General features: G+C 50.3%; 1 protein-coding gene across 12 annotated transcripts in view; it reads left to right on the top strand.

Moving 5' to 3' along the window:
- ZNF536 (zinc finger protein 536) overlaps nt 1-12891 on the top strand; it is a 487537-nt gene that overhangs the window by 147409 nt on the left and 327237 nt on the right. For 3 of the 12 annotated variants that reach the window (XM_030820276.1, XM_030820270.1, XM_030820279.1), the window contains exon 1: nt 205-858. The exons of the other annotated variants lie outside the window; for them this stretch is intronic. The gene's annotated coding sequence lies outside the window, so the exon portion shown is untranslated. Of the gene's footprint in view, nt 1-204; nt 859-12891 lie in introns of those variants that run through there. 12 annotated transcript variants of the gene reach the window in all.

Genomic DNA, 12891 nt, shown 5'->3' with positions numbered 1-12891 from the left:
ATTGCCAGCCAGCAGGAGATGGAAAAGGCAGCGGCCCCAAAAGAGTCAAATTAGAAAATAAATTATTTCTTTTTGCATTATATGTTTAAATGCATATATAGAGAATATATATATGTATATGCATATATATATGTGTGTGCATATATAGAGAGAGAATATATATACATTGAAGAATCTATGCATTTAATATCTGCCACATTTTGCATAGATTCTTCCTTAAGTGTCATGAAACTAGAAACTGCTTCTTGTTTTCGTAAGGTGAAAGAAGGGCAGTTAATTTCAGCAGCAAGGCTTGGAGGAAATGAGACCTAAGAAAAAAGAATCAGAGTAAACTTTACCCTTATTTATCATTTCTATTTAGAACAGGGTTGACAGTCTCATGCATGTCCTTAGGATGGGATTGGCTCTTCCCATTTCAGAGCTGACAAAACTGAGGCTGAGGCATGGTCCAAAGATGGGCCCTAATTGCAGGGCCCTTCTGGCCTCTGTCTGTAGAGAGAGAGTGAAAACAATCGGTCATTTTGAGGGAAAGGGGTTAGCACCAGTGAGCAGAGGCAGTTAGTAGCTGGGAGCAGTGACTCCAGCCTTCAGAGGCAGGACTCAGAAAGGCCTCTCTTGTGTGATTTTGCTGCTCACACGTGGCCTGCTGGGAGCCGCCCCTGGTACTGCCGGGACACAGCCCTGGGATCTTGCTGAGGCCAGCTTTGGAACAGGGGAGGTGAGTCTGGAGAAGAGAGTTTCCACGTTGTCATCATAGGATCTGGACTCAAGTGACCAAAATCTTGCTTGGATTTTTACCTGATGAAGTTTGGCTTGAAAAGTGAAAATGGTTCCATTTCCATTTTCCCTGTTCTCAAGGTAATTCAGCTTTCTTTGTGTGTGCGTGTGTGAGTGTGTGCAAGTATGTGTGCGTGCAGTCTCCCCAGCATAGAACACCCACACACGCACACACCCACATGCAGACACGCACATACTCATGCATGGACTCTTGTTCACGAAGTACACACCCTTTTGCAAAACAATTTTTGAATAAAAAATTCTAGCCCTTTAAATTTATTATAATTTAGAAAGGGACCATCCGATGGTTAAAACTTTTCCTATATTTCCTACATTAATTCTCTCCATCACCCGCCCCCCCCATCTAATCTGACTGTACCAAAAGATTTGAAAACAAATCAAAAACACCAACCAAACAAACAAAACAACCCAACTGCTTCTAAAGTAACTTTCAGACTCCCTGGGCAAAGCTTCTTCTTGTCTTTTTCTGAAAGATGAGCATGAATTCTGAGCTCCAGATTTTGCTTTTAATCTGTCTCCAACCTAATTGAAAAATTACCCCACCACACAAAGAAAACTCCGCATCGGGATCACCATGCTGATCCAATTGGGTTCTGCTTTTTGACTTTAGAGAAATCAGATTGTCTGGCAATTTGGTGACATGCTTGAATGTCCACCTGGGAGAAGACTAGGTTAAAGGTTAATAGCACTTGTGCTTTTCTCCGCCCCCCCCCCCAACCTTTTTTTAAACTCCAGTAGAACGGAACTCTTCCCCACTGGCCAGGCCCTCATCCTGAATCCGTTGTCCAGCCCGGAGGTCTTCTGAGAGATCTCAGTTGGTACCTTTCCTCTGACTTGTCCCTGTGAGGTAAGGCAGGGCTGACACTGAGATTTTAGTTCTGTTGTTCTTTTTTTTTTTTTCCCTAGAAATTCACACCCCCCACCCCTTGGTTAATGGCTCTTTAAATATTGAAATGCCTGGAAAAACAAAACAAAATAAAATAAAACGCAGCCTGTCAAAGAAATAAGAACAACAACAACAAAAATGTTGGTATCTTTTAGAATCTGTCTTCCTAGTGGTAAAAGTATATAATTAATAGGAGAATTTTCCTCCAGATGTGGCTATACTATAATAGAGCCTTATAAATGCTACAGAAAGAGAAATTGCTTGGAACGAAGGCGTCCTCAATGAGAGCACACCTGGGTCTGACAAAGATTGCATTTAGGGACTGCTGTGCTATCACAACGCAGAGAAAGACCAAGTCTCTGGGAGCAGCTGGAGAGAAAGCCCCGGCAAATCTGCATGCAAATAGCAGCACATTGTTAACTTAATCAGATGCCGAGGAAAGATGTGCCAGAATTCCAGGATGATCTACACACACGGAGGAGGAACGGCCTGAGCTGCAGTGGGCGCCGGGGCCGGGGTGGGCCTCCGCAAGGTGCACGCGGCCCGGCCCCAGCCCCAGGGCCCCAGCCCACCCGCCGCCCTCCTGTTTTCCGGGCCTGCAGTCAATTCTCCACATAATGCCCGATTCGCTGTTTGCAAAGATAGATACGATAGAGCGTATTTCAATGGGATGAAAGCTTTATTATTATTATTTTTTAATGGTGCTATAGGTATGGGCATTATTTCGCGTGAGTCCGTAACTCCAATTATATTTCTGCTTAAATATCCGGGTGCATGAAGATAAGAAATATTGCCCTGGAGTGTATAAAGAAAGAGATTTTTTTTTCAATAAGAAAAGTAGCTCTGTATAGATTGAAGTGCTGGGTATAAATTGCACCTTAAGAAGAAGTGGAAGACACCTGTTATTTATATTTTATATTAATATTGATGGAAATATATATATCTTAAATCTCCATCTTTTAGTCTAGCACCATAAAGGATATAAAGTAATACTATTTAATCACCCACAGCTTAATAGTGCCTTAGTTGTTTACTGCCATTGCACTAATTGCTCTGTACTAATGTTTTTCTGTGATATCCAGTAGTGCTAAGAGAACAGAGATCCATAACCAATTAAATATAGTGTTTTTTATGTTAAAAATGTATCTGGTGAGGCTAGAAAAGGAATAGAAACCGCCCTGAAGAAAGGCGCCTTGGCACCGCCTCGGTGCCCACCAGAAGGTGCCCGGATTGCCTCTTTTGCGCAAAGACAAAGGGGGTAATTTTTTGGCAAGAAAACAAACCCAAGGAAAACACAACAAACTGACTGTTTTTTTTTTTTTCTTTCTCTCCTGCAACTTCTCGGACCGTCTCTGCCCTCTCTCCTCCAGAGAGGGCGAGTTTCATCCTGGAGGGAGGCCGGGGGAGCTGCGAGGCCAACCCCCAGCCGGCGCCCGGGCGGATTGCGAGCCCCCGGGGGTCGGGCCGGGGGAGCGGAGGCTGGCCCCCCGCCCGGGCTGGGGCGCCTGCCGCCCGCGAGCCGGAAGAGCGCCCCATTCACGAGCAGGCAGCCCTGGCAGAGGGTTAATTGAGGATCATTGTTGTCGGTTCCAGGAGGAGCGAAGCGCCTGGAGATCGGGCGCGCGGGCGCGGCTCTGGGAGCGGGGGAAGGTGAGGGGAAATGGGACATAATGGCATTAATAATCATTACCAAAGACGGTGGGAGTAACAAAGGAATGCATCTCCGAGACGCCGCCCAGCCCCGGGGTGTTTTCCGGCGCGGTCGCGGTGCAGGAACGCGAGCCCGGCCGCCGAGCCGCCCGCCGCCTGCGTTCGTTGGCGCGGCGCCCGGCGGTAGTGCCACCCCGAGGCCGAGCGCTGCCCCCGCCGGCTGGCGGCTGCCAGCCGGCCCTGCCCGCGCCCGGGCCCCGCGAGCGGCCGCACTTCACCTTACGGAGGGGAGATAATGAGATCAATTAGAGGCGCCGTCACCGCGCCGGAGACAGCTGCAGCCGCATAGTAATCACCGGCGGGCTGGGTGCGCGGGGGCTCCCCGCTACCTGCACGCCGGCTGCTCCCACCACGCGGCACCGACCCGGGCGCGCCCCCGGCCCCTGCCCGCAGCCCACAGCCACACCGCGCACCCTACACCCTCCTTGCGCCTTTGCCGGGGAGCTCACCCCCTCCACTCGCACGGTGCGCTGCGGCCCAGGGTGTGGGAGGTCCCGGGACTTGGGGTGTGAGTGCCTGTGTGGGGGTAGGGGCGAGTGTCCGCGTGTGCGCGTATAGGCATGAGTGTACATGGCGTGTGCCTGGAGATGGGCGAGTGCAGGCTGGAATGTGCCGGCGTGGCACGTGTGTGGGCCCGAATAGATGCGTGTGTGACCACACGTATGTGTTCGTGTTTGCATCTCGTGTGCCTGTGTGTCTGTATTTGAGTGCTTACAGGAATGTGGGTGGTGAGTACTTGTATGTGGGTGCTATCTGCACTTGTATGCACATGTGTGTGCAGGCGCGTGTGTGTGCATGTGCGTGTTAGGGATATGTGTAGATGTGCATTAGTGTGACTGTGTGTGCTCATGTGCTTCTGCATGTGTGTTTGAGGTTTGCGTGCATGGGTAGCGTCTGTGAGAGCCGTGTGTATATCTGCATGGGTAAGTGTGTGTAATGAGTGTGCTTGGGTGCCCACTCCATGTGAGTGTATGCCCCTGTGTGTGCTTGATGTCTTGAGGGTGGGGACGGCTGCTGTAGCCCCCTCTCCCTCAACCCCTTGTCCTCTAGTGGCTCCATGGGTACCGAGGTTTCTTTGGCAGGCAGTTGTCCCTGAGGAAATTTCCAGTGCCCAGTATCCCTGGTCCATACCTTGGCATCCCCTCTCCCCCAATCCCTATACACGCCTTTGTTGAGGGTGATGGTGATGGTGGCTCTTGACCTCCATCTGTGTCTTTGCCCTGGTGTATTTGCCTTTGTCGGCTGGCCCTGTTCCACCCCGCAGAGAGCGACGGTGTCTCTGACCTGAGCATGGAGGTGCCTTGCCATTTGCTCCACTCCAGCCCCCTGCCTCCCACTGCTTATACCAGATAATGAGGTTGGGAACAGCCACCAGGGCCCTCAGACCCAGGGTGGTGCAGCACCTGTCAATTTCACACAGATAGTCAGCACCCACTGGATACTCCGTGGGGCTGGGCAGGGCATCTGCTCACTTTCAGAAACAGAATGGGCCAGGGTCTGAAGAAGAGTGGGAAGCAGCTGTGGTGGGAGGGAGCTGCGGTGGGAGTGTCAGTGAGCTCAGGGCCTTTGCATGGCTTGTTTCCTGCCTGGAGGCACTTTTTTCCTGTGACTCTCAGCTCCACGGTGGGTTCCCTCTTCAGCACATCCTCCCTGACACTCTACCCAGCCAGTGTTCCCATTCAGTCACTCACGTTGTCCAGTTGACTCCCTTGACTGCCACCTGGCTCTCCCATTAAAGCACACGTGCCTTCCTCCACCCCGACCCCACCCCCAGGCTAGGACCTTACCTTCAGGTTCATTGCTGCGCTCAGCATCTGGCTGGTTCTGAATGCACAGTGGGTACGGGGCAGATGGCCAACAGGTGTTTGCAGGCCTCTGCTACCTGGCCGCCCTGTGGGCTCACAGTCCACCAGGGGAGGCTGGCAGGCATGCTGGGCTAGGGGCAGGGCCATCCCGACATAGGGGCCCTGGAAGGGGATAGAGCTTCTCTGTCATCGAGAGAGCCGATGTGGCCTGACACTGGGGCAAAGATGTGAAGGAGAAGGGATAGGGACGACTGACTCCAGACTTGCCCACTAGACTGAAGGCCCCGTGAGGGCAGGAGCCTGGCTCAGGTTCTCGGGAAAGCTGGCAGCCCCTCTGGTCTCAGAGCCCTGGGATGTGGTGGGAGTCCTGGATATTTCCTGTGTGGGCTGCGCTCACAGAACTCATTGTGTTACAGGACCCCACCACTTACCCAAAGTTAGCCTTTGGGCCAGGGGTTTCCCCACTATAGTCACTTCTGTGGTCACCAGAAAGATGTTACAGGAAAGAGGTCCCGATCCAGACCCCAAGAGAGGGTTCCTGGATCTCCCGTAAGAAAGAATTCAAGGCGAGTCCGCAGTTCAAAGCAAAAGCAAGTTTATTAAGAAAGTAAAGTGGTGAAAGTATGGCTACTCATAGACAGAGGAGGGCGTTCCGGAAAGTAAGAAAAGGAATGCATCCACCCTAGGTCCAATGCTCGTATCTATAGGATAAAAAAGATCATGGGGAGATGTGCTCTGCTACAAGGGTTTGTGATAAGGGAGTAATTTTCTTAATTACTATATTTTGCAAGAATCGATTTTATTATCTTTAAAGCAAAATTAGGAATGCCTTTTTCTCAAGATATTGGGATATTAGGATACTCCCAAAGCTGGGTCTGTTGAGTAACCATTATCAATCTGCTCCCTTAACCGTAAACATCTAGTGGCTAGAAATACCTCACTTTCTGGGAAGGCAGTCCAGCAGGTCTCAGCCTCATTTTACCCAGCTCCTATTCAAGATGGAGTTGCTTTGGTTCACCTGCCTCTGACAGTTGGGCGGATTCTTTGTTGCCCAATAGGCCCCCAAAGCCACCCTCTCCAGCTGCTGGGAGTCTAATTTCAGCCCTGTCTCCTCAAATCTTGTGCTCCTGAACAAGTGATTTGGTCTTGCTGATGGTCTCAACATGGTCTGAGAGTCCCCTGGGCTGTCTTCCCTAATGCCAAAATGGACTTGGCAATGAGTGGAGGCTTCTTAGTCGCCCCAGCCTGGACGCCCTAACCAAGTTTGGGTCTTCTTTTTATGTTTTTTTAAAGACAAATTTTCACTCAGTCACCCAGGCTGAAGTGAAGCTGAAGCGGCACAGTCTTGGCTCACTGCAAACTCTGCCTCCCTGGTTCAAGCCATTCTCATGCCTCAGCCTCCCAAGTAGCTGGGACTACAGGCATGAGCCACCACGCCTGACTAATTTTTGTATTTTTAGTAGAGATAGGGTTTTGCCATGTTGGCTAGGCTGGTCTTGAACTCATGACCTCAAGTGATCTGCCTGCCTTTGCCTCCCAAAGTAATGGGATTATAGATGTGGGCCACCATGCATGGCTACTTTTTACATTTTTAGTAGAGATGGGGTTTCGCCAGGCTGGCCAGGTTGGTCTCGAACTCCTGCCACATTTGGGTCTTCTGACACATGCTAGTGGTGCTGAATCGGGGTGGTTTGGCTCCATCTGAGATGATGGGAACATCCTGGCTGCTCTTGAAAGTTCTGCCTTAGACCCAACTGCATCTCCCTTGAGGTCTCTGCCCTTCATTGTCTTCTTTCCATCTCCTGCATTGCTCCAGCCTAGATCCGTTTTGCTCTAAAGGAGTGGGACAGGAACAAAAACTGGTGAACTTTCCTATGGGAAAGAAAAGCATGAAACCTTGAGTGCCCCTTAACAAGGTGAGAGATGGCTTGTCTCTGTTCTGGACCTCTCGAAGTTGTTCACTTCAAGTTTTGACCCCCTGAGGGCTTCCTGTGTGCGAAATGCTGTGCCAGTGCTGGAGGGACAAAGGTGTGGGCCCGTGTCTCATCTCTCCCAAGGGATGTTGGCAGGGGTCTGGATTTCCCAGAGTCCCAGGCGTGAGGAGTGTGGGGAGGGGGTGATAGCTCCAGCCCTGTCCAATGCTTTGGTCCTGAAGATGGGCAGTTGGAAATAACGCATGTGCCATCACCTTGAAAACCTCGGTCAAATATGGTTTGAGGTATGAAGGTGATTGTTATTATTTTTATGTCCCAAATGTGATTGGTTTTGAAGTTTGTGTGTTCTCCTGACTAGAGCTTTCCTGACAATACCTTGGGAAGGTTTGAGTAAGGCGTCCCTCTCCCACTTTTGTTTGTGAGGGTCCAGTTGGTCCTGGCCACTTCCTGAATGGCCTCTGTGTTGGGAGCTCCAGGTGAGGATGAGAAGGAGAAGCCAGCCTGAGCTCTGTGCTGCCCGGCCTGATGACAGTGATGTGGTCTTGATTCTTTGAGCATCAGTCATGGCTCCCAAGTCTGGCAAAATGGACTCCTGGTTGATATCTTCTCCACTGAGCCTCTGCAACCCCAGTGCATCTTGGGGGTGTGTTGAATGCTTTCTGTGGGGTTGATTCCTGTCGCCATAAGGAGGATGGGGTGGGGCAGGGATGTATCATCGTTGCCAGGAGATCTGACAGGCGGAAGGGGTGAAGGGTGGAGAGGATCATGGGTGAGGACCAGAAAAGGAGGGGTGCGGCTTGAGGGTAGACAAGCAGAAGGGCTGGGGGGCGTGGTGGGCATGCAGGTGGGAGGATGCCCAAGTGGGCTGCTCAGGGGTGGTGCAGGGTGGATGAAGGGAAGAGATGCCCTAGGTGGGAGTGCTCATACCACTGGCTGCAGGGGATGCTGTAAGGGGTGCTGATGCAGCTTTGCAAAGCCACCGAGGCTTGCCTGGGACCTACTGTGACTGCCCGTCACTCAGGAGCTTTCTCTGTGCCAGGCACTGTGCTAAGTGCCCTACTTACCTTGCCTAATTTCATCTTCACTGGGGAAGTCCTGGGGAAGGAGCTGAGGCTTTTGATCTGTGAATGAGAGAGCTCAGATCCAGAGGGGTAAAAATTTGCCAGGTGTCACAGAGCTGGCCAGTGATGGAGCAGGGACTTCTGAGCACAGGCCACCACCACCGAGGACACGGCCACTCTTCGTGTCTCCTGCACAGAGCAGCTCCAGCAGGGAGCTGAGCTGAAGACCCCAACGGAAGAAGTCAAGACAAAATATAGCCCAAGTCCTAGCGCATTCTTCAGGCAGGGCCTTTCTGTGAAAACAGATTTTTATTTTTATTTTTTTGCCAGCAGTGAGCCTTTTGTCCCATTTTCACATGGCCCAATTAGACAATTGGACCCCCTAATTAGCCAGCCTTAGGCACTACTTGTTGCCTGCATAGAAATTCACACATGGGGTTAAACGTTGGCAGGAAACTTCGTCCTTGCAAACGGGAGCCGTGGTGTCAGTGTTGGAGACGGGCCACCGTGCGGTGCATGACCCAGACCATGCTAAACCCAGCCAGACCCACAAGCACCCCCGGAGAACCCACGGCTCGGCCCTGGGACACTGTGAGGCCACGTGAATCTGAGTTATCAGTGGCCAAAAAAGAGGGGAGACGCAGAAGAGTCATAAATGTTAACTTTTTAGCACTCAGTAATTCCAAAGTGATTCAACTGATTTGTTTCCAACTCTGCAGGAAAACCCAGCTGTGGCATCAGATGTGAGCCCTCTCAGACCAGAAGGAATCTCTTGCCCTTGGATGCTTAGCCTTAAGGCAGTGAGAGGGAGGATGCCGTGTTCTGATTTCCCTTGGAAGTGCAGCTTCCTGAGGGAGGAGTGTGTGGAATTTTCCAGAAGACTCAGGTCTGGCTGCTTCTCAGCAGGGAATGATCCTGAGTCCACCCAGGTGCCCGATGCGTGTTTTTAATTTATTTTAAAATAAATTTATTTATCTAAATTTATATATTGTTACGTATTTTTAAATTTTAGTTTTAGAGACGGGCTCACTCTGTCACGCAGGTTGGAGTGCAGCCATGCAATCACCGCTCACTGCAGCCTCCAACTCCTGGGTTCAGGTGATCCTCTGGCCTCAGCCTCCTGAGTGGCTGGGACTACAGGCATGCACCACAATACTCAGCTAATTTTAAAATTCTTTTGTAGAGACAGGGTCTTGCTATGTTGCCCAAGCTGGTCTTGAACTCCTGGCCTCAAGCTATCCTCCTACTTCAGCCTTCCAAAGCACTGGGATTACAGGTGTAAGCCAATGCCATGCCTGGTCTATATATATCTAATAATCAGCACAAATCATGCCCCCAGAGGGAGCTAATATCTCTTGATTTGCTCCTTTGCATCTCCTATGTGCCAGGCACTGTGCTGGGGACTGGGTGACAGGCAAGGTCCTTGTTTAAGTTATGGGGAGGGAGAAGGCAGGGGTGGATAGAGGCTACACAGCCACCTCATACGTGAACAGGATTATTCCCACTGGAAAAAAGTGAAACGTGGCAGGGCAGGGTGCCTCATTCAGATGGGGTGGTCTTGGGAGGCCTCTCTAAGGAAGTGATGCTTGATTTGAGACTGGCATGAGAAGATGGAGCCAGGCTTCCAGACAGTGGGATCTTGCAGGGCACAGGTCCCGAGGAAGGAACAGGCCTGGCACGCTGGAGGATTTGGGGCTGGAGCATGAGGGACCAGGGAGGAGAGATGAGAAATTAGGCCATAATGGCCCCAGGTCCCAGAGCCTTTGCACCATTGCAGGCTGGGGCAAGGGGCTAATTCCAAGGGCCATGGGAAGCCTCGAAGGGTATGGATGTGGGGCGGTTGATGGGGAACGTTGTAAACAGGCTTTCTTTCCGTAGTAGAGGACAGTGCGAGGGACAGAAGCGTTCAGAGTCTGCAGGGAGATGGAGCTGACCGGAGCAATCTATGCGGTCCTGTATATTTCATCTCTTGGCCTGTGTGTCCCCATCCCCAGTATCCTTGAAGTATCAAAGCATTGCTAAATAAATACCCATGAAGTTTACTACAGGGGAAGCCAGCAAATAGTTCTTAATTTAAATTCTTGTTTTGGAGGAGAACAAGCAGAGAGAAGAGAATGCTTTCCATTCCCTGGTTTAAATCTCAATGAAAATGGCCGTGTGAGACATTTTGGGTAAAAATGACCTTTTTTGGCTCCCATTTTGGCTGATGTGTTCACTTCCGTTCCACAGATTGCTACCTCCCCTCCCTGCTGCCCCCGCCTACAAAGAGACAGCTCTGCGTCCATGTCCCATTTCCGTGTTGTGGCTAGCGACAGACACAGTTATTAGAAGAAAGTTGTCCGATTTGAATTAAGCATAAACATGTCAGCTGAGTGGTCTGGACACCTTGTAAGTCCTTGTGCATCATCTATGCAAAGCTTGTATTTGATGGTTTGGTGAAGTTTCGGCAACTGCATGGTCTATCCAGTGCCCCCCGTGCTTTTCCTCCAAGACATTTGGGTGGAAAATCCACAAAACAATAATAGATCAATACATTTAAATTAGAACTTTCAAAAATTCAATAATGGTATTTACAAATTAATAAAGCACTGTAAAGAAAATATCTGCACTTCTTTATTTAGGGATACAGTTAATTTTTTCATTGATTAAGCATTCTTTTGGTGGATGGGATGTGGGCAGGGAATTTTTTTTTTTTTCTAAGAAGGAAGTTCTGTGTTTTGCGTGTTTTTGGTCCCACTTGTAAGTTACTAATGCATCACCCAGATGAAGGCCGATAGTGAGGGAAGGAAGTATGGCTTGGCTTGGCAGAAGCTGCTGCAGAGGCAGAATCCACTGGATCCCATGTGATCTACATGGTTGTGATGAGGATGGAGGGAAGGGCAGGTGTACAAATTCCTGCGGTGGGCGGCTCTGACTTCTGAAGCACACAGGTGTTAACTGTGCGAAGGAAATTTGGTATAGGAAATTATCATTTAGCAAACATAAACCAGGGAGCTACTCTTCTTTGTGCAAAAGAATTTCCCATAGAAATCCTTAAAATTAGCCCAGATAGTCTTGCACAATTAAAATCAAATATATTTCTTTTTCTCCTCCTAAAAACAACAGATGTGGTCAGGTGTGGTGGTCCACGCCTGCAAGCCCAGCACTTTGGAAGGTCAAGGTGGGCGGATCACCTGAGGTCGGGAGTTAGAGACCAGTCTGGTCAACATGGTGAAACCCAGTCTCTACTAAATGTACAAAACTTAGCTGGTCATGGTGCTGGGCACCTGTAACCCCAGCTACTCAGGAGGCTGAGGCAGGAGAATTGCTTGAACCCGGGAGGCAGAGGTTGCAGTGAGCTGAGACCATGCCACTGCACTCCAGCCTGGGCAGCAGAATGAGACTCTGTCTCAAAAACAAACAAACAAACAAACAAACAAACAAAAAAACGAATGCAACTCAGGTTTTCAGGACTATGCCTCCTGTATCCAGGAAGGTAGATCTGTACCTTGCTAAGTTAGGATGGTGAACACACTGAGAAAGAGTTGCTGACAAGTTCCAGGAGGCCCTGTGGAGGCAGCTGCACCCCACCAACCACTCTGCCAGCTGGATGTGGATACAGCCTAAACCACATACGTACCTGCATGCCTGTGGCCCCAGGACCTGCTACTCACTTACTCCTCCCCTTTATCCTCTCTTCTTCTGCCTAACTTTTTCTTTCTTTCTTTCTCTTTCTTTCCCTTTCCTTGCCTTGCCTCGCCTCGCCTCGCCTCGCCTCGCCTTTCCTCTCCTCTCCTTTCCTTTCTTTCCTTCTTTTCCTTCCTTTCCTTCCCTTCCTTCCCCTTCCCCTTCCCTTCCCTTCCTTCTTCCACTCTGCCAGCTGGATTTGGACACAACCTAAACCACATACACGCCTGCATGCCTGTGGCCCCAGGGCCTGCTACTCACTTACTCCTCCCCTTTATCCTCTCTTCTGCCCACCTCTTTCTTTCTTTCTTTCTCTCTCTCTTTCTTTCTTCTTTCTTTCTCTCCTTCCTTCCTTCCCCCTCCCTCCCTTCCTTCTTTCTTTCTTTCCTTTCTTCCCTTCCCTTCCCTCCCCTCCCCTCCGCTCCCCTCCCCTCCTCTCCCCTTCCTTCTTCCACTCTGCCAGCTGGATGTGGACACAGCCTAAACCACATACACCACCTGCATGCCTGGGGCCTGCTGCTCACTTACTCCTCCTCCTCCCCTTTATCCTCTCTTCTTCTGCCCACCTTCCTTTCTTTCTTTCTTTCTTTCTTTCTTTCTTTCTTTCTTTCTTTCTTTCTTTCTTTCCTTTCTTTCTTCCTTTCTCTCTTCTTTCCTTCCTTCCTTCCTTCTTCTTTCTTTCTTTCTTTCTTTCTTTCTTTCTTTCTTTCTTTCTTTCTTTCTTTTTTCTTTTTTCTTTCGTTCCTTCTCCCTCCCCTTCCCTTCCCTTCCCTTCCCTTCCCTTCCCTTCCCTTCCCTTCCCTTCCCCTCCCTCCCCTCCCTCCCCTTCCCTCCCCTCCCTCCCCTTCCCTCCCCTCCCCTCCCCTCCCTCCCCTTCGTCCCCTCCCTCCCCTTCCCTCCCCTCCCCTCCCCTCCCCTCCCTCCCCTTCCGTCCCCTCCCCTCCCCTCCACTTCCCTTCCCTTCCTTCCTTTCTTTCTTTCCCAAAATATTGATTGAGGACCTATGGCAGACCACAGGCTGTGTAAATGCT

The sequence above is a fragment of the Nomascus leucogenys genome, chromosome 10, assembly GCF_006542625.1.
Source record: "Nomascus leucogenys isolate Asia chromosome 10, Asia_NLE_v1, whole genome shotgun sequence".
Lineage (NCBI taxonomy): Eukaryota > Metazoa > Chordata > Mammalia > Primates > Hylobatidae > Nomascus > Nomascus leucogenys.
This window is presented reverse-complemented; position numbering and strand designations above follow the sequence as displayed.